The sequence below is a fragment of the Nipponia nippon genome, unplaced genomic scaffold (genome assembly GCF_047370975.1).
Source record: "Nipponia nippon isolate SJK-2023a ecotype South Korea unplaced genomic scaffold, ASM4737097v1 scaffold_28, whole genome shotgun sequence".
Taxonomy (NCBI): Eukaryota; Metazoa; Chordata; class Aves; order Pelecaniformes; family Threskiornithidae; genus Nipponia; species Nipponia nippon.
Window position 1 is genome coordinate 2,179,082 of NW_028262345.1, and position 24,957 is coordinate 2,204,038.

Sequence of the window (24,957 nt, forward strand, 5' to 3'; positions counted from 1 at the left end):
TTTTTTCCTCCTGAGATTTTTCAGTAGAAAAACACATTTCCTACAGGAATTTTCAGAGACTGAGAAACAGTTAACCGAAATCCCTCAAGAGGAGGCTCGTAACCAGCATGGTAAGCAAGCCTCATGTGGGTTTGGATCCTAATTTTGCATCTGCAGAGGAGTACTGTTGATGAAGACCTCACCCTTGGCTTATATTGTCTTCCCACCTCTGGCGGGGTAATGGCTTGTGGTATTATCCCATAAACTGTTAAATAAGCCATCAGGGTTTTAAACACCCACCACCCTACTAGTAAAAGGGCATCAGCTAATAAATCATTTTGGGAAAACTGGAAGAAGGAAGCAAACTTCTGCACTGATAGTGGTGGTGAAGGTGATGGCTGAGAGGGAGGCAGGGTAAAGACAACCTCCAAGCCCAACTCCCCTTTAGCTAAAGCATCTCTGACTTCAACCTAAGAGCCTGCACCAGCAGCTTCAGCTGACAGCTCTAACAAATCATGGTATACACGTGCATTTTGACTTCCTCTTCCGTTACAGAGGCAAAAGAGCATGTAAGCAAATCCTGTTTTATGGGAAAGAAACCCAACATGTTCTGCTGGGCTTTCATCAAATTCTGCAAGTCAGGGAAGCATCCCCATTGCACGGTCTCTGCTGTCCCTTCGCCAACACCCATTGTGTTAGTCAACACGTGAGCACAGACCAAGCTCAGGGATCTATGGTTTCAAAGCAAACACACAAAGCTGGGGTTGCTTTACACCATCGGACATTGTTCTCTCCATCATTTATCTTGGCCAGTGAAGAACTTGCACTCTTGATTAATTTTGTTTAGGGGAGAGGCAGCGAATTCCAAGCCACAGTGCTCTGATGCAACACGTGGATGGAAACCATCATTGCTGAGCACGCAAGCGCTGCTAGGAGGTCTTCTTCAGAGAAGTCCCTAGAACTGCTGAACCCTTTCCAGGGCACAGCCGGTTGACCAAAGCTTCAGCATCACCCAACAAAAGCCGTGCTGCAAAGAATAGGGCTGGGAAAGAGTTTAGGCAGTGCCAGGATGCAATCGTTCCAAAGAACTCAGGAACCACAAAATAACTTCCCCAGTCATGTACAAAAACAATCATTTTGGAAGAGCCTCCTGTGAGTACATATACTCATTTACACTCTGTTGTTATTATTATACATGTTATCCTCCGCTGGTGATGAAATCCATATGTCTGCTTTTCCCCTTCTTTCTTTCTACATTACTATCTGAGGCTTTGATTTATTTCCTGGCTTTCTAAATTGATTATTCAGAGCCATATAGGAGGGAAAACATGATACTAGAGACACAGAGACAAAGTCATAAGCAAAAACAAAGGTCAAAGAAAAAAAAAAAGGCTACAGTGCCAAATATCACACATCTGTAGTGTCTCTCGACAGAGGTGGGGAAAAACATCGAGCTGTTCTCCGAAATGAAACAGACAGGGATTTATTGCAAGAACTACGGTAAACTAAACTTATTGGGCAAGGGTTAAGAAACTAAGGACCCAATCTTATAAACACTAAAGCACATACTTAACTTGATTTCAACATCAAAGGCGACTCACGTGAGTAAAGTTATTGAGCATGTGTTTGCAGGGCATGAGGGGTTAGCATTAGAGTCATAAAAGTCTGAAAAGGCTGGGATAGCGAGCGCAAATAAGCAAGGATTAAAAATAACCAAAATAGAGAAAGCTGGCAAGGAAATCTTGGCAGCTAAAATAGTAATAGTAAAAACTCCACATAAATTAAAACATTGTTAACGTTATATATGCAAGGGATCTTCAATCTGTTTGTTTGCCAGACTGAGCAATGAGATGGTCTTGCTGTTGGGACCTTTGTTCTTCATCATCCCTCTCGTTGCACGTCTAATATTGGAGCCTTGTATATGAGAAAACAGCTTTATTTGCTTAAACCTTCTCACCCAAATAAGACAGCCGGCAGAGCAGGATGACTGCAGGCTCAGCACTGATGGTTAAATCTTCCCAGCAGGACCAGCTCTTCCTTGTTGTGTTGTTTCTGCTCTAACAGTGCCCGATGCCAGTACGTAGATGGAGCAAAAGGTTGTTTAAAAAGCTACAACAACTTATCTACGTAGCAAAAGCCAAGCTGACCACCAGTCCTCTTACTTTTGCATCACTGGTAGACCATCTACAAGTTCTCATCATATATGAGGACCACACATCAGCCCGTCCCCAGTAACCTCAGCCTCAGGGTACACATTCACCGCATTAAGAGCGGTACAGAGCAGATCTAACCAAGCAAGCCTTAAATGTTCCTGCAGGTACCACAACACAGCCACCATGGGCCACCTTACCCTTTGAGGGGCCAGTTATCTTTTAGAAAACCTCAGAAATACAATACATTGCAAAAAGTTTATTATTGTTCAAAAATGCACTTTCAAATGGCGAACTCCTGCCTACTTCCAAATGGCTCTCTCCAGCAGCAAGGAAAAGCCTCACCCGTGACTGCCCTTGTCCAACTTCTGCCAACTCAGAACAAGAGTAACGCTTTGAAATGTCAAAGCTCGAGCTGGAAAGAGTTAGAGACAGCAAGAAAGCGAGGAAAAACCCACTTACCCGCAACTTGAAAGTTTCCTGTGGGAAAATTAGAAATTTTTTTTTTTTGTGGAAGGCTGTCAAAAAAGGGATTTTTCCCATAGCTTACTTTCTTTCAGGGGAAATGCTGGAGTTGCAGCCAGCTCTATTCTAAAGCTCTTAGGTTTCCAGTATTAGTGGGAATATAATAAAAATCAGCTTCTTTGGAAGAGTGCTGGTATTTCTAACTCCTACAAATAGACCTGATTTTAGGACCAGCATGAGAAGTGATTAGTAGTTTTTAGAAAACTGTCCATGGGAGATACAGCAGCACAGATTAAAAATGTCACTAGGAGCTTTGGAGTACAGTTTAGCTCCCGTTCCCTTCTCCAAGCTATTTCCTCCACCTTATTTCTCAGAGACAAATTACTAATGATTCTCAGAGAGATGAGAAAGCTTTTGCTGGTGTCTGTCTGCTGTTCAATGTCCACTTCAAGCATGGTCTACCAAACTTTGGCCAAGAAGCTTGATCACTTTGCTTCTTCAGCCACCTATTCCTCCGCACTGCTCCCTTTGCTCAGCTATAAACACCAACCCCAAACCACTCAGCAGCCAGACATCCAAAAAGCCAACCCTGACATACAAGTCCCCTCTTGAGAAGCAGTGGGAGCTGCTCACTGTTCTGGCTGCCGGCAGCAACCGCTCTCGTTAAGTCATCCCCCCTCCTTATTTCTTTACCCTATTTCAGATTGGTATGAGGTCCCACCAACTCGACATTGGGCTGGGAGAGGTCTGCTGCTGACCCCTTGGAAGCAAATGTGCAAAAGAGGCAGATTCTGCTGGTTATTGCACGTCAGTAATTGCCATTTCTGGGCCCTGCTCCTTCACCAAATCATCCTTAACAAGGCAGCAAGTCCCATTTTAAGTATTTAAGGCAGTTAAGGGATGAAGCGCTCCAGCTCAGATACTAGAGGACAATCCTTTCCGTTACTCCCACTGAAAATGAGCAGCACACTAACAGAGCAGGGGTTGACAAGAGATCCCCATTTCCTATATCTTAAGGAAAGTCACATCACCATGCTAGGAAATTAATCGAGACACTTGTTTAGAGGGTCCTTGCCACATTTATTCACTGGAAAAAGCTAGCAAAAGTAAGTGCAAAAAGCAGAGCTGGTCACAAAAAGAAATTAGCATTTGTTAAAGTCAAAACCTTGCTTTCCAGCAATAGTTGAAATACCAATCCCATAGCACTGCACTCCAGTAAAACCCAAGGCATGTTTGCTAGAGCAGTCGATCTCAGACAGTCAATATCTAGGGACTAGATCAGCACAAACTACATGCAACGAGGAACGTGGTGCATTTTTATCCCCAACTTCTTCCAGTAACCATTAACTTCCTTCCTCTACTCTTGAACTGTCTGGGTTTTCAGCGTTTGGTACCATATCCCATACTCGGAATTGGCAGGAAGATTAAAGAAGTCTGCAGCTCTTGTCTTCACGAAGCATTGCTAAGGGATCATGTCATGGCTAATCCCTACCCCCCCACCTATCACTTATTATTACAAGAAAACTAAATCGCCTTGGAACCAGGAAAGTCCTTTTTTTTCATCTTAAGATTGTCTCCACTTACAATCTACAGCGTAACGTTAAACCTCTCTCTCCAGTAACGCTAGCCCCACTGGGCATCTGATCTCACCAGCGAAGAGCCATCCCACCAGAGCCGCGGAAGTGCCGGCAGACAGAAATACAGGATCCAGACTTCGGCTCCATGGGACAGGGAGACTACCTCGCGCTCTGATAAGACACAGCAGAAGGAGGAAAGAGCCTTAGGGATTTTCAAGAGCCCGTGAAGCCTTACAGCTGGATGAGACAGAGCAAACATGAGGCTCAGTAGTTAGAGCTGAAGAGATATTGCAAGAGAATACATCTTTTCCCTTGGAGATACCATCTGGGTCAATAAACAGTAACCTGAGAGGGCTGTGGTTACTGAACTGTGCTAGATAACACCCTTGTACTGTCACCAAGACCTAGACCCACCCTTCTCTAATTGCTTTCCCAGAAGTCTAACCTTTTTCCAGGCATTGCTTTATTTTTTGCAGAAAAGTCTGCTTGCCATTGCCCTGCAGACAGTTTGTTGCAATCTACTTTTGTACCCGCAGCAAGGAGGGCATCCTCTCTGCTCCTAGTCACGGCCACTTGCAGACACCCTGAATAAAACCCTGCAGCATCCCTTTGCTTCTATAACCACTACGGGTATAAAGCAGTGGTACCAGCAGCGTTGAAGCTTACCAACACTTACCAAGGGAAGAACCATGACTAGATACAAGGTTGGGGTAAATAGAGGCAACCTATTTGCCCCCCTGTTACAATGCAGAGACATGAGCAAACACCAGGGACTCTCAAGCCCTATGGTCTGTCCAGCCTGGCAATACCAGTAATTTTGCCTGCTCTGAGGCTTCTTGCCACAAATAAAAGCGATCGTGCTTCAGGGGCTGCACTCCCTTCCCATAGACGAGCTGCCTCTGCACATTCCCAAACAAAGCATTACACGATGTGAAAAGAAGGTACAAGCCCTGCAAAGCCCATCCCGCTGGCTAAGACAGGAAATATCTCCCATCATCTCAGCTAATCCTCCACCAATACAATGAGAAATGATGTCCAACAGCCGCCAAAAGATTATTAAGTGAAGAACAAAAATACTGCACCGCCCATTGCAACGGAGCCAAAGGCAATAAAAGGGGAAATACAAACTGCAGCCAATGGCTGGAAAGAGGAGGGGGCGAGGAGAAGCAGCAAACAGCAGGCAATGCCTTCAGCAAAGCCCCAGCATTGGAGTACAGGTGGTTCGAGGACATAACAGCTTAACCCCAGCTCCCCAGGAGGCCGTATCATCCTTTTCGCTGGACCAATGCATCCGTTTTGCTGGAAAAACAGGCTTACGTTCTGACAAGTTGACAAATACACAGGAGAGGGCGAGAGGACTAAAGCAAGGCCAATGCACTGATGTTAGAATGGAGCAGACCTGAGCACGCTAAGCTGCCAGATACAAGCCAGGTAACCAGAAAGGTCTCCCTGGCCACGCAAGCTCAGGTAATACCACGTCTCATTGCAGCATGCCAGCTTGACATTGCACTTTCTGTATGCTTGAAAGCTTCTCCCCTTAGGTTTGGCTATAATAAAAGGACACACAGGCCATGGCTTGAGTCTATCATACATCCCGAGACCTGCCTCCAGCTAACGCAGAGCTGCTAGCAACAGGAGACATCACTAGCAGGGTCCCACCAGTGCATCCTACCACAGAAACACTACTTTTCCCCTTTTATCAGCACACTTGACTAACAGATTGGCTTTAGCCGCAAAGATGCGACTAGAACAGCCATTTGCAAATACTTTGCTAACTACATTCAGCAAGCTGACGCTGCTTACATATTTCAGCATCAGGATATTAAGAGCTCTGGGTTACCTGGGGTAATCGCGCACAGCCCAGCATTAGCACGCCAGCTACTTTTAGGAGTATGGCATTTGGATGCTCGGGACAAAATTCTTGCAATATCTCCCTACTGCTCCTCTCCCCGGTGCTCGAGAAGGTTTGTGAAATTAAACAAGGCATTTGGACAGACAGCACTGAGGGAAACTTGGCATCTGCTTCAATACCAGTCTCCAAAAAGCATTTCCCAGGTTGAATAACTTGTTTTTAAAGGCAGTATTCCTTGAGATTTTTGTTTTGTTTTCTGACAAGTGCATTTAAGGCAAATAGGTTTAACTCTTGCAGAAGCAGCACAGATAAGCTCCTTTCCCTTTGCTTCTTCCTGGAGAAAATCTTCCACACTTCTAGTGTTTTTACAGAGTTCACATACACAGTCCCATCATACAGCTGCCACGGGAAATCTTACTTTGGGGAATTTATCAGGAAAACACACTTATCCCACCAAGAAGGTTTAGACTCAATTTATTTTTTCTTTCCATGTGACAAGAAGAACAAAAACCTCTAATTGCGTGCTTGAATTCACATTTCCGGCTGAAAGTGGTGTGTTGAAGTTTCATGTTTCATCTCAGTAGAAAATATCCCTATTGTAAAGTCCACCCTTACCATTCAGATCTTCCATTTGACCTTCTCAACATACCAGAATGTTGTTCGCACCCTGGATAGCAAACCCTACCCACCACCAACTGCTCTGCCATCCTCGCAGCCAAGGCGACTGTGCCAAGTGATGCCAGAGGGTGCGGTGCTTTAGTCTCAATCACCTGCAAAGCTCTTGGTGACAGGGAACGTAAAAAAACATTTTATTTTTTCAACCTACAGCTTGCAGACACCCCCAGATACCCTTGCACACCTAATATTTCATCAGCATTTCTACATCTATGCACTTTTCCTTTAGCCAGCAATTCTACCACTGCCACAGAGCAGACCCCAGATTCGGAGGAGAGCTGTGCTCTGCAGTCGTTTGCAGTGACAGAGCAGTGCCGCTTGCCAATCCCCAGCAGCTGAAGCCAGACTTAATCCCCTGTATAGACAAAGGCCTGGGAAACAAACATAATCAGTTTTAATTTGTTGTTTGCTTGCATTTTTGATAATGAACACGGAGATCTTGGCACCCTGCAGAGCACAATCTCTCCTTGGTGAGCTTTTCATTGCTGTCTCATTTCCATGCAGGAATATTAACTGATCCCCTCGCTTCAGGGAAACATTTCTTTTGTGTGCTTTAGAGCATGCTGGCTCATATCCCGCTTCACCACACCACCGAGTACTCACTTTCCTTCAAATCATTTGGGAACACCTATGGATAACTTTGAGCTCAGAGACACAGGGTGAGATAGCATCAAGAAGTTAAGATGAATGGAGTTTGCATAAATCACACGCTCCTGCCCTTAAAGTAGTGCCTTAAACTCCCCAGGCGATTTTCACCCATCCAGATTTGAGGGCAACCAGGCATATTGCATTCTGTTTTGCAGTCAGATGCTTGCAGAAGCATTTGGGGAGACCCAGGGACCGATTGTCTTTGAGCACAATAAATGCCTGGGTCTCATTTTCAGCAAGGCAGAGCTCCCATTGATTCTGGTTAGAGTTGCACATTACTGAAAATTGGGCCGTTTCATTACGGTTCAGCAAAACACATGAATATGTGATAAAGTCTGTGACTGGGCCCCCTCGGTGGCACCACAATTATGCTAATAACGATAATAAAAAGAGGATGTTCCCCTCCCAGAAACTTTATAGTCTGAAGAGAGAGCCAGACAAGACCGGAGCAAAGGATTATCATTATCACTAGTTTCTGTGACTCAGAGGGGCTTACCCAGAAGTCACACACAGACTGCAACAGTGCTGGGAAGGAGTTCAGCATCCTAATTCCCACACCCATACCTCCCACGTGCTGTGCTTCAGCAGCCCTTCTCCCTACACCTTCCCCACTAGTGGGACCATCCAGGTTTAGAGACTAAAGCTATCTTCTAGAGGGAAGAGTCCTGCTCTTACTCAAGTTATCACCAAATCCTCCAGTTTCATAAATATCCAGGACACTTGACACCACCCAGCTCAGACATCTTAATTTCTGCACACAGGACACTGCAAATAGTTCTATAACACATCATTAAAATCCTATGGGAACACTAACGTGATTACACCAAAACTGAAACACCCAACACCTTCCAGGAAATCTTAAAGGTGTTTTCCTTAAACACACTCAACAAATCCTTTGCAACAGAGAGTGACCTATTCCACATTTGGGTATTATATTCCCACTGTGGACCTATTGCCAAATTTTCCACATGAGTAATACTGAGTAGGTGGCACAGAGGGAATGCACATCCTTGCTTCTCATCAGGTTTGAGATCTGCCACAGGCTCCATACTGGCAGAGTGGGGTAGGCAGACCCAATTCCCACCTCCGCTGTGCCATTGGAAGTCATCTGCCCTCCAACAAGACCCCGAGCAAACTGGAGTGCATCCTAGTGCTGATGCTTTGGGTGCTAGTGGATAACTTCATTGCTTGGGACTGGTCTGAGTTCAAATCCCACATAACTGTATCCTCACCTAAAAGCTGCTGTAACTGTTAAGCAGAATCATTTTCTCCTGGCGGTCTTAAAAAGAGGGTGGTTTCCAGTGGAGGTTGCTCCTATTAAACTGCCAGAGTTGTTCCAGGGCTTGCAGCAGTGAAATTGAGTTTGCTATGTGGGGATGGCTTTTATTCAAAAGCCTGATGACTAGGCTCCTCATGCAGAAGCTTCACCAGTTCAAAGCTCCCAGAGGACTCAATGGAGAGGTAAGGTGCCGCCAGGCAGCGTACACCATTGTTATTCTCCATCACTCCCTGAAGGCACTTGTACGTCTATAGAGAGCCTAAGATGCATGTATTCCTGACTTAGACACCGAAGCGCGTATGTACATGTAGCACACAAAGATAATCCCCCCCGCCATCCATCCCAGCCTACACAGGCAACTCCTACAAGTGACAGCTGACGGCATGCTAATGCCGAGTTTGAAGGCTTGCGAGAGCCCTGTTTGTACATCCCGGCACGATACTTGGCTGCTTTTATTTGCAATAGAAAACCACATGCAACCCAGGACTAGGTCAACTCCAAACCCTCCCAGGCAGAGCTGTTAGCTGGCCAGTCCTTCTTCCTCCTCTATTTATGCACCTGGTGATTTATGTGCAAACCTTGTCCATGACAAGTTATATCCAGGGCCTGTTCCCCACCCAGAAGGGAGGGTGTTTCTCTCCATTGCGACAGTCGCCTTAAATGCTAATCTCATCCTCCGGCAGGCTCGCAGCACCTCCCTGACTGGCAGCACTGACACACGTATTCCCCCTTCTATCATCCAGAACCTCAGGGATTATGAAACACTTTGGGTTTGAGTGGTTTTTTTCAGGCCTGGCAAAAATCTCACTTAATAAAGCTTGCTGTTTTGGCAGCGAACCATTAACAACTGTTCTGTGTCTGGTTTTCTCCTGCTTACATCTACCTTTTAGCAGCGGCCTCCAGACCGTGTTTCCCAAGTTCGAGAAAGGTTGTTGGCACTATGTTGGGGACCTTTGAGTCGAAGATACACAAGTTTACTCTTCCCTCACCTCATATCTGGTTACCCATCAGGAAAGGCAATTAAATTACCTGGTTGAAAATAAATCACCAGTAACAGCCATTATTCCTTGGCATTTACTTGTTTTCTTCTGTGTCACAGCAAGCACTTATGTAAGTAAATATCAGGCAAGCTACCCAATTCAAACATTCAATTTCAAAAGAGTTTCTGGAGTCATTGCAAGTAACACAGGTCACAGGGGTAGAGTTTCTCTGCATTAATACTGCCACATGTTTATTTGCAAGATGCTCCCAGGGCAGATTTATGTGAATTGGGCTCTATTTATGTTGAACTTGCCCAAAATTTATAACTCCGGATCTACTAAATGGGCTAAACCCTGAGGCAGCAGGTATTCAATTAATGTGGAATCAGAAAAGCCAACAGAAGCATGCATGGAAGCTCTTGGCATTTTTTATTCCCAAACCCAAGCAGCCCACCTGTTGCACTATAAAGCTTATATAGTCTCTGCGTATGCCTGCAGGAACATGCAAACAATTGGCACACAGGCTACTTTTAAACTGTCTGAAGCAGAGAGAAAAGCGTCATTATAGGAACCTGGAAGCCACCTCTGCTTATTATTGAGCAGTTATTGAGCTCCCATTCTGCACACAGTTGCTTTTCACCTACCAAGACTGGCAGAAAAAGATCTCCCACATAGGATACAGTACTCTATGTCAAGAGATTCAGAAAACGACTGTGATAAAGCGTAAGAAGTAGCAACAGAAGTGATCCAGCAGATGTTTCTCCGACACTTTTCCAAAATGATGCTCGTCTTTAACAACCACTTAACGTACATACGGAGCAGTCACACTGCTCACCAGTTTGGCCAGACAGTATCAGACACCAGTTAATATCCTACTTCCTATTTCAGGCAGGAATCACCGGGTTTTCCATGACCTAAACACCCACATCGTACCATTTTGCCTGCTTGCTCCCACTCCCTGTCTGTGGCCAACGACTTTCTGCATTCCACTTCTGCAAATCTTCCCAGCATGTTGCAGTAACAGCTAGGTCAAGCTCATACTCAGATGTGCAATGCCAGTTCCTCCACTGGTTAGCCAAGCTCTTCCCATCCATGTGGTAGCAATTAAAGGACGACTTCCATTCTGCCTCTGTTTTGCTGTTGCTTCCCTGGCGTACTGCTAAATCACTGTCCCTTTTCTCCCCTTCTCACCCTTTTATTTCCATGTTAGTAGCATCTCTCCTAGGAGAGTCTCCGCAAGACTTGCTGGAGTACTCTGGGTTAGGCTGGTCTTCTCTTTGCCTACCCCTTCTACGTGTGCAGATGCTTTCTTTTGTGCCAGCAATGCACATAGATCTCACCTCAGTGGCATCCCAGCTAGCCTTTTTACACCTCCTGCCTCCACCCGATCATCCTCTTGCTGTGATCTGAAAGCCCCTTCTGCTAGAGCCATGCACAGCCCACATCCCACCCCAACATCTCGCAGAGGTTTCCCCCGAGTCTGGCGATGAACATACCCTCCATCTTCCCACTACACTGTATTCTCCCCTGCAGAAAAGCTTCCTTGCCCCTCTTCCTTTTCTCTCCGGACCTGTGCTCCGTGCTATGTACAGTGCCTCACCTCACAACACTGATTATTTCCCTGCCTGGAAACAGGGACAATTTCTGCATCATTCTCTTCGGGATAGACACCTCAAGGAACTCTAAAGGAAAAAAACACCCCTAACAACAGTAGTGGCTCAATGAAGTAAGTACAACCGCAATTAGCCAAGCAGAAAAGGGGTATATCCACAGCTCCAAGGTATTGTAACCATACGAGCAGCCATTCTATATTCGAGAGAAAGCCATGGGATTTATTTGTATCATGCGATGATGAAATAGCCTCTAATCCAACAGTAACTAAGAAGGATGTTGAGCCACAGCTAGTAAATGAGGTATTTTGAAATCAGCAAGCCCAGAGAACTTGTATTCGAGATTTAAAAGGGACCTGGCCAAAGACTGCTCTGGATCATTAATGTTGACTTTTAATAAGGCCTCGGAACACTGAGGGCTGGAAGAAAGCTTATGTTGTACCAGAGTTTTAAGAGGATAGAAACAGGATGACCCACATAATTATCCACCTGTGACCCTGACTCCTATCCCAGGTGAAATAATGGAACAGCTGTAAAAGAACTTCATTAATACAGCATTAAAGGAGGGTAACAGCAAATGCCAACAGCTTGGGTTTATAGGAAGCAGATTTGTCACTGAGTTGAGAAATTTTTTTGGAGTTGAATATGTTCCTTAAGCTTGCAGGCTGGATGTAAGAAGAGTACAAGGTTTATACAATTTAAAGCCAGCTGAGGCCTTACAAAAACCTCTGCCTTCCTCTCCCTGTAGAAGGGCTACCAAAACAGTTACAGAAACCCTGACAGAAGCCAGGAAATTGTGGGCTAAGATGGGCAAGCGATCCTTGAGTCACCGCGTGCTGCAGAAAGGCACAATTGCATGAGCAAAGGGAAAGGAGCAGCCATCACAGGTATTTCCCTGGTGTGAAGCGCAGAACATCGTCACTCCCTGCTCTGGATTTCCTTGGCTCAATGCTTCCGCTGCCGAGAAGGCCATTGGCTTCTAATTAGTTTTGTCTTCAGTGCAACATCAACATGACATTCATAAAACCTTCATTTATTTGAAACCAAATCCATAAACCGAAGCACAAGCATGAATACCAGAGATGCTTCCAGGTACACAACAAAAGATGTGCCTCTGACACTCAAATGGCAGCAAGAGCCAGAACAGAACAGTATCCTACTGGTAAGGGACTAGTAAATTCATTACACATCATGAAGGCTTTGGGTCCTTGCCCAAGGGTAAGAAGAGAAATGTGGGGAAAAAAAGTGAAGTTGCTGTTCGTGTCATCTTCCAGTATGAAGCAACGGGCGAGGAACAGCCAAACTGCCTAATGCTTTTGGGTCCGATATTACACAAAGGATCCGCTTCATCTCCAGCAACATCTCTGCCCTGCCTGAGGCTTAGCAGCAGCCCTCCTCCCTCGCCCCTTCCTGGGAGGTCAGCTATGGTGTGACCTTTACGAAAAGGCCAGTTTTCCAACCCAGGAGCCAAAAATCTTCAGCCACAACCCTGTCATCTTCCCCTTGATTTATGCCTGCATGGGAGTCACTGCCAGCTCCAGGTGGAGCAGTGGTGAGTTGGGGAGGAAAGCCATTCTTCACTCTAAAATTTTTAGCACACAGCTATGCACATCAGACATCACTCCCGCTCTGCCAAACAGCTGGGCTACCCTGGGCATCTCAGGGACAGAGAGAGGGTCTGTGAACAATTTCAAAATCCCCCTGATGGTCATTGCTGAGCCTATATGACTTCATCCCAGTTACTGTTATGTTTTTGAGAGTCAAGAATAACATTCATTTTCCATATCTTGTGGTTTTTGGAGGGTGTGAATAAATTCTCTTGCTGTGAGTTACGTAGGTATCAGTAAACCCAACCCAGCAGTGGTGAAGCCATTGAGCAACACAGAAAGCCCACGGCGGAGATGTGGCAGGTCAAGACTCACCAGTATGACACATCATGAGGTCCTAAGTGTCAAGTCAGAACCATCAAGAAGAATTGCGCATACTTCTTAGGGTCACGATAGGTCTACTCAGGGGAGTTACCTAAATTCAAAGCTTGTGAAAAATGAATTTACCTTCCTTTCCTATGTTTGGTTTCATACCTTATACACGTGCGTGAATACAAAATGCCAAAAGACAACAGACTTGTGCCCTTTCAGACCACCAGGAATCAAGTAACCCCCCAAATCCTTCAGAAAAAAAGCTTGTTGGCTTATCAACAAGAAAAGCTATGCCTTGTGATCTCCCACCACCGTGCTGTCTTTTCTTAAAGATGTAACCCAGCAGGGGTTTTGAACTGAAGTGTCATTTGGTCCAATGGTCACTGAAAGTTAGGCACAGCCCAGAAGGAGTTAGAGCTATTATCTCACAGCCTTATTTGCCTGATGTTGCCTGCTTGAACTACAGAGCAGCTAGAAGCTAGTACTACCTGTTAGGCCACGTCAGAGGACTACAAAGCATACTCTGGAGAGCCAAAAATCAAACCTGGTTTTGGTCTCAGGTTTCATTCTGCTCATCTTCACGTTTGGGACTCCAGTTGCACGTATTCTCACCAACTGATCCTTGTGAATTCTCAGCGTTGCAAGAAGCAGGGAGAGCACAATGAATGCTGTACCCCAAAGCCTGAATGCAAACTTGTTCCCATGGCAGTTAGGGCTATTTCCTTCTCCCTCAGCTCCGAGTTTCCCTTCCTTCCCCCCAAACCATCTTTTTTTTTTTTAAATGTGTGCTCCTCAGTTGAGCTAAAGCCCACAAAAACACATGGAAAGCCTCCATTTTACTCAATGGATTTTTGAATCCAGCTCAAGAGGAGCAAGCCTCCTACATGAACAAGTGCAGGAACAACAGGAGGAGAAGGAGGGACCTCATTTAAGACTATACAAGGGGAAATTGCAAAAAATTACCTAAACCTTTAGGAACATATTTATATTTTGATTTCATGTAATATTACTTCCTGGTTTCCAGCACTTATTCCCTGGGCGTCCCCTATCAAATATCAGGCAGTATTAAATCACTGATCCCTGATCCCCGTAGCTCTCAGAAAAACATCTGTACTAATTTGTTGGTTTTCCTTAACACGAGGGCCAGATGAACTCCTCCAGGGCTCAGCCAAGTGAGATCGCTGACAGATGCAGAATAGAAGTGCAAAGATTTTTCCTTTATTAAAAATAAGGTTCCACACTCCAAGCCCTGAGCTTGTCGTTTGCCAGAGTGATGAAATGACACGCGGCAACCTTGATCCAACACTGTTGTGGATACAAAAACAGGGTTCTTACCTAATGCTACTCCACTAGCAAATGACTTCTGACAGCACATCCAAATTGGCACGGGCCAGCAAGGTGAGGGGTCTGGCAACTGGATACAGCCCTTTTTTACTAGGGGTCTCTGAAATGTCTCAGAGGCATACAGTTATTTCAGTTCACTGACCTGTGAATGCAGCAAATCTGGCACCCTGCTCACCACTTTCAGGACCCCGACTCCATTTCTGACAAACTTTGCTGCGGCAGTTCAACACAAAGCTGCCTTCTTAACAGGGGCAGCAGATGTGAAGGTAAGCCAGCGCTTTGTCCTTGCTGTTCACGACAAAGGCACCTCAGCTCAAATCACCACCAAAAGCTGCTGGACCACAAGGCCCCAGGGGGATGAGCTAGCACCATCTTTGGCGGGCAGTCCCTGGCACCTTCCAACTCTTTCTTTCTGTGCACATACAGTAAGTCACACTCATGCTAAAGGTGTACCAGGTAGCTTGCAGAAGCAAGCGGTCAGGAATTAAGAAGCACAAGCTGCAGTTTACTCCAATCACCTTAGCCATGATGTTTTGCATCCCAGCACTCCAGCAAGGTGTTCACACAATAGCATTTATTAACAATCATGTAGATATTCAGCTTAGCTACTTCAATTTTCAACCACCACAATAAGCAGATCTAGCCATATTCCTACGTTGCAGATGATGCTGCGATCTCTGCTACTTTTGCCCTGGCTTGGGAAAGGCACTGTACTCCAAAAACAGTTAATTGCAACTCAGCGGACTAACCAGCCTTCCCTTGAAACAAAGAGTAATTTTCATAGGAAAAGCTCCCTTCCAAGTTCAAAAGACTCCCAAGGGAAGGTGCTGTCTGCACACAAGTAACAGTACAAGACCTTGATTTTCTCCCAGTCTGGTGGGCTTTGTGATATGGATGCTTCTTTTGCAGAAGAACTTGGACACTTCATACGGGATGCTGAAGGGGTATCAGAGGCTGGCCTTGCACTAATAGGGATATTAATCTAAGTGCTAGCTAGCTGCCAGGGAAAGACTTACTTGCATGTATAACCTCATGCATGTGTTCAGCCCCAAAAGACTCACCACAAAACTTGTCAGCACCACATATCTCTGCACAGGAATGACTCACTCCCCTTTGCCAATGCTGGTGCTTCACGGTGGGCATTCCCCCTTCAGGAAATTCTCCCTGGCGATGACCCAGTCAAAAGTCAGAACAAAACCCACAAAAACAGATCCTTCCACCAGAAGCCTGAGGATGCATCCCAGCCAGGGGCATTGGTCAGCCCATTGACAGGCTGTATCTGCTTTCAATAAACTTTTATAGCCTGTCAATGCGCCGAATCCTACGCAATAAAATTTGTGTCATAAAAAAAGTCTTGCAGTGCCAGTGTCTTTTTTTCCTCTTTTTAATTTGAGGACAGCTGGGAGGGACTGATTCAGGGGCCAAGTTCATAAGATGTTTTTTTGAAGAAAAAAAAATCACTTTAAATTACAATGGGAATTTTCAGAGCCTCCTTCTGCAGAGAGCAGCCATTTTCAAAAGTGACTTCATTTCCAGAGCTGGCTTACCTCCCAGTATTTGAACAAGCAAGGAAAGAAAAGTTCAGAAAGTAGATAGGTTTCAAGTTTGGCTTGATTGGCTTCAAGTTTAACAGTCCTAAACCAGCCTTTAAAGTTCCAGGCAAATTCTAGAATGGTTCAGCTCATCAGGCTGCCAGTCCTGAACTTGAACTCACCAGAAGAGATGATCATGCACAGCATTGCCTTCAGTAGACATTTTAATGCATAAACCTGGCACAGACAAGGAACCCAAAAACCTGGCAGATCTGTAGATTTAACCCTGCCTGGCTTTCGCATGGACTTCTACAAGGTGCCAAGGTCTGAATCCCTTGGTTTGCATCCCTTCCCTGGGAAGCACTCTTGTGGCAATCGTTAAGGGCCATATTTAGCCAGCTTAAATCCCTTCCAAGTCCCTTCACCTAGTGATATGGGGAGCAAGGGACATTTAAGAGCCATTCAGAGACCCCAGTAAAGCACCAATTGGAGACACAGGGACCAAAGAGACTTTAGGGCAGCTAACAGTCTCTTTATGGCCTACCTTTAAGATGCAGATAACATTGTTTTCTTAACGAGCATGTTAGGAAGATAAATACACTGCCAGCAGTTAACAGGCTCCATAGCTCTCAGGATATGCAGCCCAATTCCCAGTCCCACTGATGGCTGTTTAGGGTAGCTTTCACCCCAGCTGATGGTTGTTTGTAATGCCTGGTTATCAGGCAGAGTTTTCCCTGGGAGGAGCAGGGCTTTGATAAAGCTCCTGCAAAAACCTATGAGTAAGCAAGAGGAATTTTCCCTGCTTGCATTGTTTGGACTGTCAGTCACCCCTAGCTTTGCTAGGAGTAATACATGAGCCTACGAGCGAGCCGTAAATACCATGTCCCAGCATGTGTCTAAGGGAGGGGGAATCACACATGTAGGGTGCAAACAGCTGGAGCTATAGACAGCTGTTCTCCACCACAGCACATTGACTGATGGGGTCTCTCGCCGAGATGTCAGCTTTCGCTAGTGTTTTAGGAAAGATAAGTCGCTAATGACCACTGTTTAAATGATTCTTGGCAGGAAGAAAAACACAGAGGTCCTTTATGAAGAGTTGCTCTTTATCTGTCAGAATAGCAGCGCCAGTTAACTTTTTTTTGTTTCCATGCTATATGTTGCCTCTGGGGTGGGTTGGGGGATGCACGTGGGGGAAGAACTGCTTTCCAAGTCTTCTAGAGTAGATGTTAATGTCTAAGACATGACGGACTGCCTGCTAGAGTCCCATGGCTGTATGTCCTAATATCACCTCTTCAATTTTTAAGTGCTTTTGTTTCTGGTGAAAGGTGAGGGATTGACAGCAATCAGTTTGAACAGCCACAGGAGAGGTGAGGAAAGCTGCTCTGGTCTGCTCTGACACAGAGGGACCAGCTCAGGCTGACAACGCTGCCTGGCAATCCATCCCAGAAGGGTGATTTATACTGATGGGTGGCTGCTGGTCAGACTGGTTTCCCAAAGGATCCCAAGCAGCAGCTCTTTGGGGAGTTCTGCTAGCAGCCTGGCTGGTCAGAAAGCAAATTAAATAACATAATCAATACCTATTCTCCAGGTGGCATCACAAGAAGAAAAAGCAAATACAACAAGCCATACCTTGGTGAGAGAAAGCTTACTCCAAACTTGCATGACTTCAGAAGTCACTTGGTCTTGCTTTCCTGTTTACCCTGTATGTCTCATACCGCTTTGGACTTCAGCCTCCATAGTGCACAAGCTTTTGCATGGCAGCAAATCCAAGTTGCATCCTTCTTGATCCAAAATAAGTGCATAGGAGTTACATTTGCCACATTCCCTCATAAGGAGGGGGGGAGGTGGCTACGAGGTCAGTGGCACAGTCGCAGTGAAAGGGCACTGTGTAACTGCAATGGGGAGAGCAGGTTCTGGAGAATCTGGGTCTAATCCCCTCCTGTGTCACCTCAAAAAGGTCACACTTTTCCTCCTCAGCCTCCGCATCTGCACAGAGATGGATAGCCAGACTGCCCTACCAAGTGGCGAGAATTAACTAGGGCCTGTAAAGCACGTTGAGAGACTCAGATGACAGGTACTATATAACTGCAAACTCTATTGTATCATTCCACCAACCCCTTTGCCAAAAATCTGCCTTTGCAGAAAAGATCCAGACACCAAATACATTATTAAGTGAGGATATCTGACAGTAGTTCAGCTACGTAGAGATGTTAAATAGTAATAATAATGAAACAATACTCAGCATTTGAGGATGCTGTACATCTTCAAAGCACTTCACCAAAACATTAACTGATTATACCCAAAATAAATTGCTCGCAGCTGTTAGAGATCCATGAGGTATTCAAAAGAAATGGATGGAACTTCATCCATCCTGGATCATAGAGGGGATGCATGTGTTATAGCGTAATCAAGAGCTCAAAGGAAATAACTCGCAGGGAGTTCAGCTTTTAGTGCTCTTCTCTACACCTCAAAGCACGGTTTATTGTTAGAAAAAAAAAAAGCATGAAGGCCAGAGCTACCTCCTCTTGACTGCAGAAGAAAGTTGTGACAGAGCCAAAGCTTTATTCAAAGTTCAATGTCATGCCATTAAAACTCCTATTTCAACGTAATCTTTGCAGGAATAGCTGCATGCCAGACAGCTTAAGGCATCTATGCTGTTTATAGCCACAACCAAGAGAACATAGATCTGGCCCCCTTGTAGTAAACACTGCAAGCTCATCCAACAACCCCTTTTGCACTCATCTGACTTAATTTAAGTGTAGACCTCACTACTGCAACTCCACATTATGCTGAAGAATTAAGACTACCTCGCCCCAATCAGTTCAGCTCCATGGCTTATAAAAGCATCACATCCCACACCTCTGCCCACCTCTCCCAGCCCCAAAGCAAGCAGCTGGGGAAAAGCAATGTCAGGTGCATACCAAAAAGCTTGTTGCTGTAACTGCCTGGTAGCACACATGCACTCAGAAGAGCACCGGGGCACTTGCATCTAGATAAACCCAGGAGAAGTATTATTTCCACATACAATTATTGGCTAGCTTTCCAACACTGGAGCTAGTTCCTGGCCTGTTCCCTGCCAGAGCACAGCATCTGCCTGGGTAGATGCCTGGAAAGACACGAGCAGGGACCTGGCATCTGCAATAACCATTAAGGTATAAAAGGTTGTTTGTTCACAGAGCTGCAGACTTGCTCATTTACAGCGCACGGCTGAACGCTGCCACGGCCCGGTGTTTGCTACTGACCCACTTTGCGGTTTGCCTACGTTCTCTCGCCGTCCCAAAGGGCAGAGCTTAGAAGAAAACAAGCCCTGAGAAGCCCAAAAGCAACCACCAATTTAACACCACTTTACTACGCATTAGGCTTGGCTTGTTTACTCTATCCCTTCCAAAAGAAAGGCAACCTGCTCAGTGCGGCATGAACATCTGATCTCTCATCTCACAGCAGGAGTGCAGCACATCAGGGCAGATGTGCTGTAGCACAGCAGTAGAGAAACTGGATGTAGCATGCCCCAAGTCCAGGCTGGAGTGCACACAGAGCACCATCCTTGATCAAACCTGCAGCAACCAGCACAAATCAAAACTGAGAGGTCCAGCAGAACTTCATTTTGGGGGATGAGGCTAGCAAAGGACAGAAGAACAGCGTCACCGTGGAAAGAGCATGCAAGATGCAGGTCGGGATTAACACACACAGGTCCAAGCCAGGAGCTTTCCAGATGCCAACGGCTAAGATGAAAGCAGAGCAGCCGTCCTCGTGTCTGCACAGGATTGCAGCATGCTGCAAGGAGCTTGTATCAGAAACCAGGGAAGTCAAGGCTTGCTAGGAAAGGGGAACAGCAGAGCAATAGTGAAGACACCTTGACACAGCCTGCATCTAGAGGAAAGAAAAGCAGCTCCTCATTTTCTTCAGCATTAAAGCTCACGGCATGCACAGTCTCAGAGGAGTTTCAGTTTCAGCCTTTTCTACCATTCGCACGCCGTGTACTGGAGATCATCCTGCCACACATCATCAACATCTCTGAAGAATCCCAAGGTGACTGCATTTAAAATGAAACCTCCAGTACCCTCCAGGAAAGCCGACATGCCCTCGGTAATGGAGACAACAACCTATTTAAAGATGAGCTATTTAAAAGCAGTACCCTGTGGTATTTTGCCAAACTCTTTGCACTTGAGGAGAACACCATAACACATTTCTCTGGTTTGCCCCCAGTTCACAACACACCAACTCAGAAGTGGCAGTCCAGCAGTTTGTTTTGTAAACCACGTTTTAGCAAGGGGTCACTGTCTATTGAGTGCTTTAGGCTCTGCAAGACAGGAATCACACCCTCGCACTGTGCTACAACTTAACTGGGCCTATACCGATTAATTGAAGGAAACTGTTTAAACACATACCCCATGCACCACATCAGCTTGAGATACACGCTCAAGGACACGAGCGTGGAACAGACGCCAAAAAGCTCCCCCCTGCCTTGTGCATGTAGAAAATATCCTCATAATATCACACAGCACGTCAACTCAAGATACTAGGTGTGGTCTGATATCAAGGGACAGTGCTGCTCTGGACAGAAGGATGCTGCAAGCGGCACTGTGGATCTTGGTCAAAAGAAACATCTTTAGATGCAGCTCTGTCATTTAGGATCTGTAGCATAAAACATAAGGCAGGCCGTCAGCAGGTTGCGTTGCTGAAGTCTGAAAGTACCGCTTAAAACATATCTTTGTGTGGGGCATCGGCGTGGAAAGAGCCAAGACCTGCTGCAAATCAGCACTGGAGTACATTGGCAGAGCTATGTGTGAGTTCCCAGGGCAGGTGTGAGTCGTGCCCAGAGCCACGTGCTGCAGCGATGGGTCAGACACAGGCTGGACTTAAAGTGTTTCTTGTGACCATCCCTCACCAAGCGCTGCAGGAGGGTCTGTGCACCCACCCACGGTCAAGGGAGGAGAAAAGTGGAAGGGCAAAGCACACACAGCACCTGCTCGGGCTGTGCCTGGATCCAGTCAACACTGTCAGCCTTTCACTTCAGGAAAAAAAAAAACCACCACAAATACAGTTTCTCCCATCCAAGCCTCTCTCCTTCCCCCTCTGAGCTCATTCATGGCTCAGGCTCCGGGACAGCTGCCGGGTTGCCAAGTCCCCCCAGCTCACTGAAGCACAGAGCAACACGATCGGGATGATAGCTGGGCCAGCTGTTAGAAATCACTGCAGGACTCAAAACAACTACAGAAAAGACCAAGCAGGGGGAAAAAATAAACCAGCAGAAAGCCCCTCACTCCTTCTCCTCTGCCTGGACATTGTGGTCTCGTTGTTACCGCCATCCTTAAATCGCCAAGTGAGCCCTGGCCAAAATGACAGCTCATTAAGAATATTTAAAAAATACACTGGGTGGGGACTAGGGAGCCCAGGGAAGGGGGACCAGGCAGTGGATTTTTTCACACCTAGGTGATTGTTTTGAATGCAGCTCAGGTCAACACAAGTGACCTTGATCCTGACTGGGACCAGTGCCAGCGGACTCCAGTGTGAAGTCCCCCCTGCTCCAGGCACCAGCAGAGCCAGGCTGAAGTTCACAGTACTGTGGGAAGGCAAGCTGCATGCCTGCAGGACCTGCTGGTACAGGAGTGCTCATATACATTTCTATAGAGGCTCCGCTTCTAAGAGTTGCCCAGCTCAGCAACCTGCAAGCTTAACTCAAAGCCAGACTCCTCTCTCTACAAAAAAAAAGCTCTTTCTAACCACAGGGAGTTACTGTCTCCTGCAACGAAATCCACCAAACTCACTTGAAAACACCATTTTGTTTAAATTAGAGCGCATTAAAGCAGGCAACAATGGCCTTGTCTATGTTTATGGGAAGCATGTTGCCTTCCCATGGTGACTTGCACAGTGGGCTACCAAACGTCCTCAACTGACACTAAACATCAGCAAAGGGACATTGAGAGGATGGAGAAGAGCAGGATCTCTGCTCCCAGAACATGCCAGGGCCAGGAACAGCATGAGCTCAATAGCTCAGCAAGGAAGATGGGATTTTGAGGTGCAAATACCCACAGGACCCCCACTGACAGCAGTTGGGCAGCAGCTCTGGCTTGTTCTCCCCAAGAGAACAAGGGGGTGGGGGGCAGCTGGTCAAAAATGTTCACGCCCAAGTGCCCGGCCCTGCATGGGATACCCCTCGCCAAGGGGGGACAGAGGTCTGTCCCTGCACATCAGGGTGGGATGGGGCTTGGATGCCATAAACACTGGCGATGGCGGCAGAGGACTGCGCGGGAAGCTGAGGAAGAGCAGCAGCACTCAGGCAGTTAAAAACATAATATTTTCTCAGCATATCACCTTACTGCTGCTCCACAGCCTTCAAGGCAGCTCTTCGCAGCCCCTCTGTTTTCAAGCAGGCAGGATGGGGCCTTGCAGCTGATTTCAATTTGAAGCCATCACCAGGGGATAATGTTATTGTTCCACTTTCCCTCTGCTGTCTGGCTGGCAGGGGCTGTCTCAGTGGCAGTGCTAGGCCACTCTCCCTCTACATCCCACTGCTTGCACGGGACCCAAGCCAAGACACAGAAGCCTGGCAATTTCCCTCAAGATTTTAGGTGCCTCTCTGCCTCTGGGGTGGGAAGGGGACCAGGCTAACAGGCTGCTCCATCTGCACTACCATTGCCAGCCCCACAGGTGACCAGATTTATCCTGAGCATCAGGACTCTTAAAACATGTCTCCAGACCTCCTTCATGCTGTGCTAGCTCCAGAGAAATAGCAGAGCCCCAGTCTGTCAGCTCTATTTAGCTTTGCTGCAGGCACATCTGATGAAGCAAAGCCAGAGGTTACGCTCCCCATTACAAAGCTGGAAATAAGGCTACAAGAAAAAAATCCCAGAGCGGACACAGTTCTAGGCTGTGCCTGTCATCAAGATGCCTCCTGAGCCGTTTCCACCATCATCTCCCTAACGCACAGCAGTGTTTCTGTGCGGAGCGTTTCTCCAGCACTAAACCCTCCCCACCATTACTCCCCTCTTCAGGGCAGCATATTAACCCTGGTGTGTGGCCATCCAAAACACCCTGCCCCTCCTGGCTGTAAGTTAAGCACAGTGATTCATGGGGGAAAGGAAGGGGACTGCACCTCCGCTGTTCAAGAGACTCTTGGCTCTTCAGAAGGAGCAATCATTGCACATGCATTTCAGCAAACCCATGGGCTCCCACATCCTCTCAGCACATTAAGAAACAGCTGACTAGTTAGTTATTAGAGCATCTGGTCCAGATGAACTCCTCCCTTCCTGTCCACTGCCTTCCAGAAAGCTGGTCTCTCCCTTTGGAGAAGTCTCTCACCTACAGCAAAGGCTCCGGCTAGAGAGCCCAAGGGTTTGTCATTGTTGGTGAGAACAGGAGCCACTACAACCTCTCTCCTGCGATTGCTTTTCTTCACCAAGCCTCCAGCAGAAGCATCCTGACAGCTTGCTACCCTCATTTCAGCCCCAGCTCCCTGCACCACTTCTTCCCATACCACACGCTCTCCCCCGCTGTCTCCAGGTGCATGATACGAGCATGTTTCTGCCTAAACACTGCTCCTGGGCAACTGGCTTCTTTCTCTTCTATTCCTGTATCCTCCGAGGCTTTGCTGCATGCACAGGACAGATGTACAGGCTGCTGCAGCCCAGGGTGCCCTGTGGGACAGTAATTGCAGGATGAGGTAAGGCAGAAGGACGTGGGTGCTCTAGGCTGCAGGGAAGGACAGCTGTGGCTGTTCCCAGGATCTGGAGCAAGTTAATTGATAAATACCAGAGTTGGACCTGAAGGAAAGCTGGGCATTCACAGCCAAGAAAGCCGAACTTCTTTGGAAGAAGCCCTGGCCTTTGTTGCACAATCTCTATGCAAGGCACTCACTGTACTCGGAGAGCAAGAGGCGAACTAGGGATAAGCAAACGTACACCCCCTCACTCAATCCTGCACAGCCCAAAACACAGCTCAGCACAGGCCTCCGGCTTCCCATCTACCAAAAACCACAGCCTCCAAAAGCCAGCACAGCAGCTTATCCTGTGCAGCTGCCCCTGGAGAGCTCAGGGTAAGAAGCAGCAAGATTTCAGCCTCCCTCAGGGCTTGGAAAAGTCAAAGGCACACACCATCCTGTAAAGCCAGTTTCTGTAACTCTCCGTGCTTGATGACCTTTGAAACCTCAGGGGAAACCCAGCAGCAACGAGGACCTCAAACATTCTTTCCAAAACAACATTAAGTATGCAACCAACTGCTAGGTACATAAAAACTGCAAACCCTTTCGTTCAAAGCTTCACAACATTCAGCAACACAACCTCTGGACACTTGCAGCTGACAATTCATTAAAAGAAAACTCCAGCTAGTTCCCACCATCCCGTCAGTTCACTCAAATCCTACCTTACCACACAAGCAGCTACTCAGATCCAGCCAGGACTTTCTCCACTGCACCAAGCTGCCACATACTAGCTCAGGACACTCTGACTGTTACAGAAAGGACCTAGAAAGAGGGGAAAAAGAAAGGTTTAAGTCTTCAGAAAAATTAGGGTATAACACACTCACAGCCTCCTTGCTACTCCTCAAGTCTTTAATCTCCTAGGTCACTGCAAGCTTCTTACCACAAAGAGGACATCAAACACGCCAAGAGAGCTGCTTCTCTCATCCTTTCCCTGAAAGCCTTAGCCTCAACTGAGCCTGATTTATATAAACTCCTTGCCCTCACACCCCTGCGAGGACAGGTTAATTGGAGCCACAAGGCTGACCTCCTTCTCTTCTGCAGGTGGGACAGTTTACCTCGTTAGCCCTCTTCCTCCTCCTTGTTTCCCAAACAGCCACAGATGGCCCAGGGAACTGCCTTTTAGATGCACTTTAAAGCCTCTGTAGCTGACCCATACTGACTTGGGAAGCCCTGTATTTTTCCACTTTATCTAAAAAGCTTCATAAAGCTTAGAGAAAGCACAGGGAATTACTGTGCAAGAGATCTTAT

The 24,957-nt window shown here is 46.6% G+C and overlaps 1 long non-coding RNA gene across 1 annotated transcript in view; it reads right to left on the reverse strand.

Annotated features, from left to right (window-relative positions):
• LOC148054980 (uncharacterized) overlaps positions 1-24,628 on the reverse strand; it is a 102,046-nt gene extending 77,418 nt beyond the window's left edge. Inside the window, exons 1-2 of the long non-coding RNA XR_015706026.1 lie at positions 24,590-24,628; positions 24,372-24,471 (exon numbers count right to left, since the gene is read on the reverse strand). This is a non-coding gene — a long non-coding RNA (uncharacterized LOC148054980). The remainder of the gene's footprint in view (positions 1-24,371; positions 24,472-24,589) is intronic.
• Between the last annotated feature and the right edge of the window lie 329 nt (positions 24,629-24,957).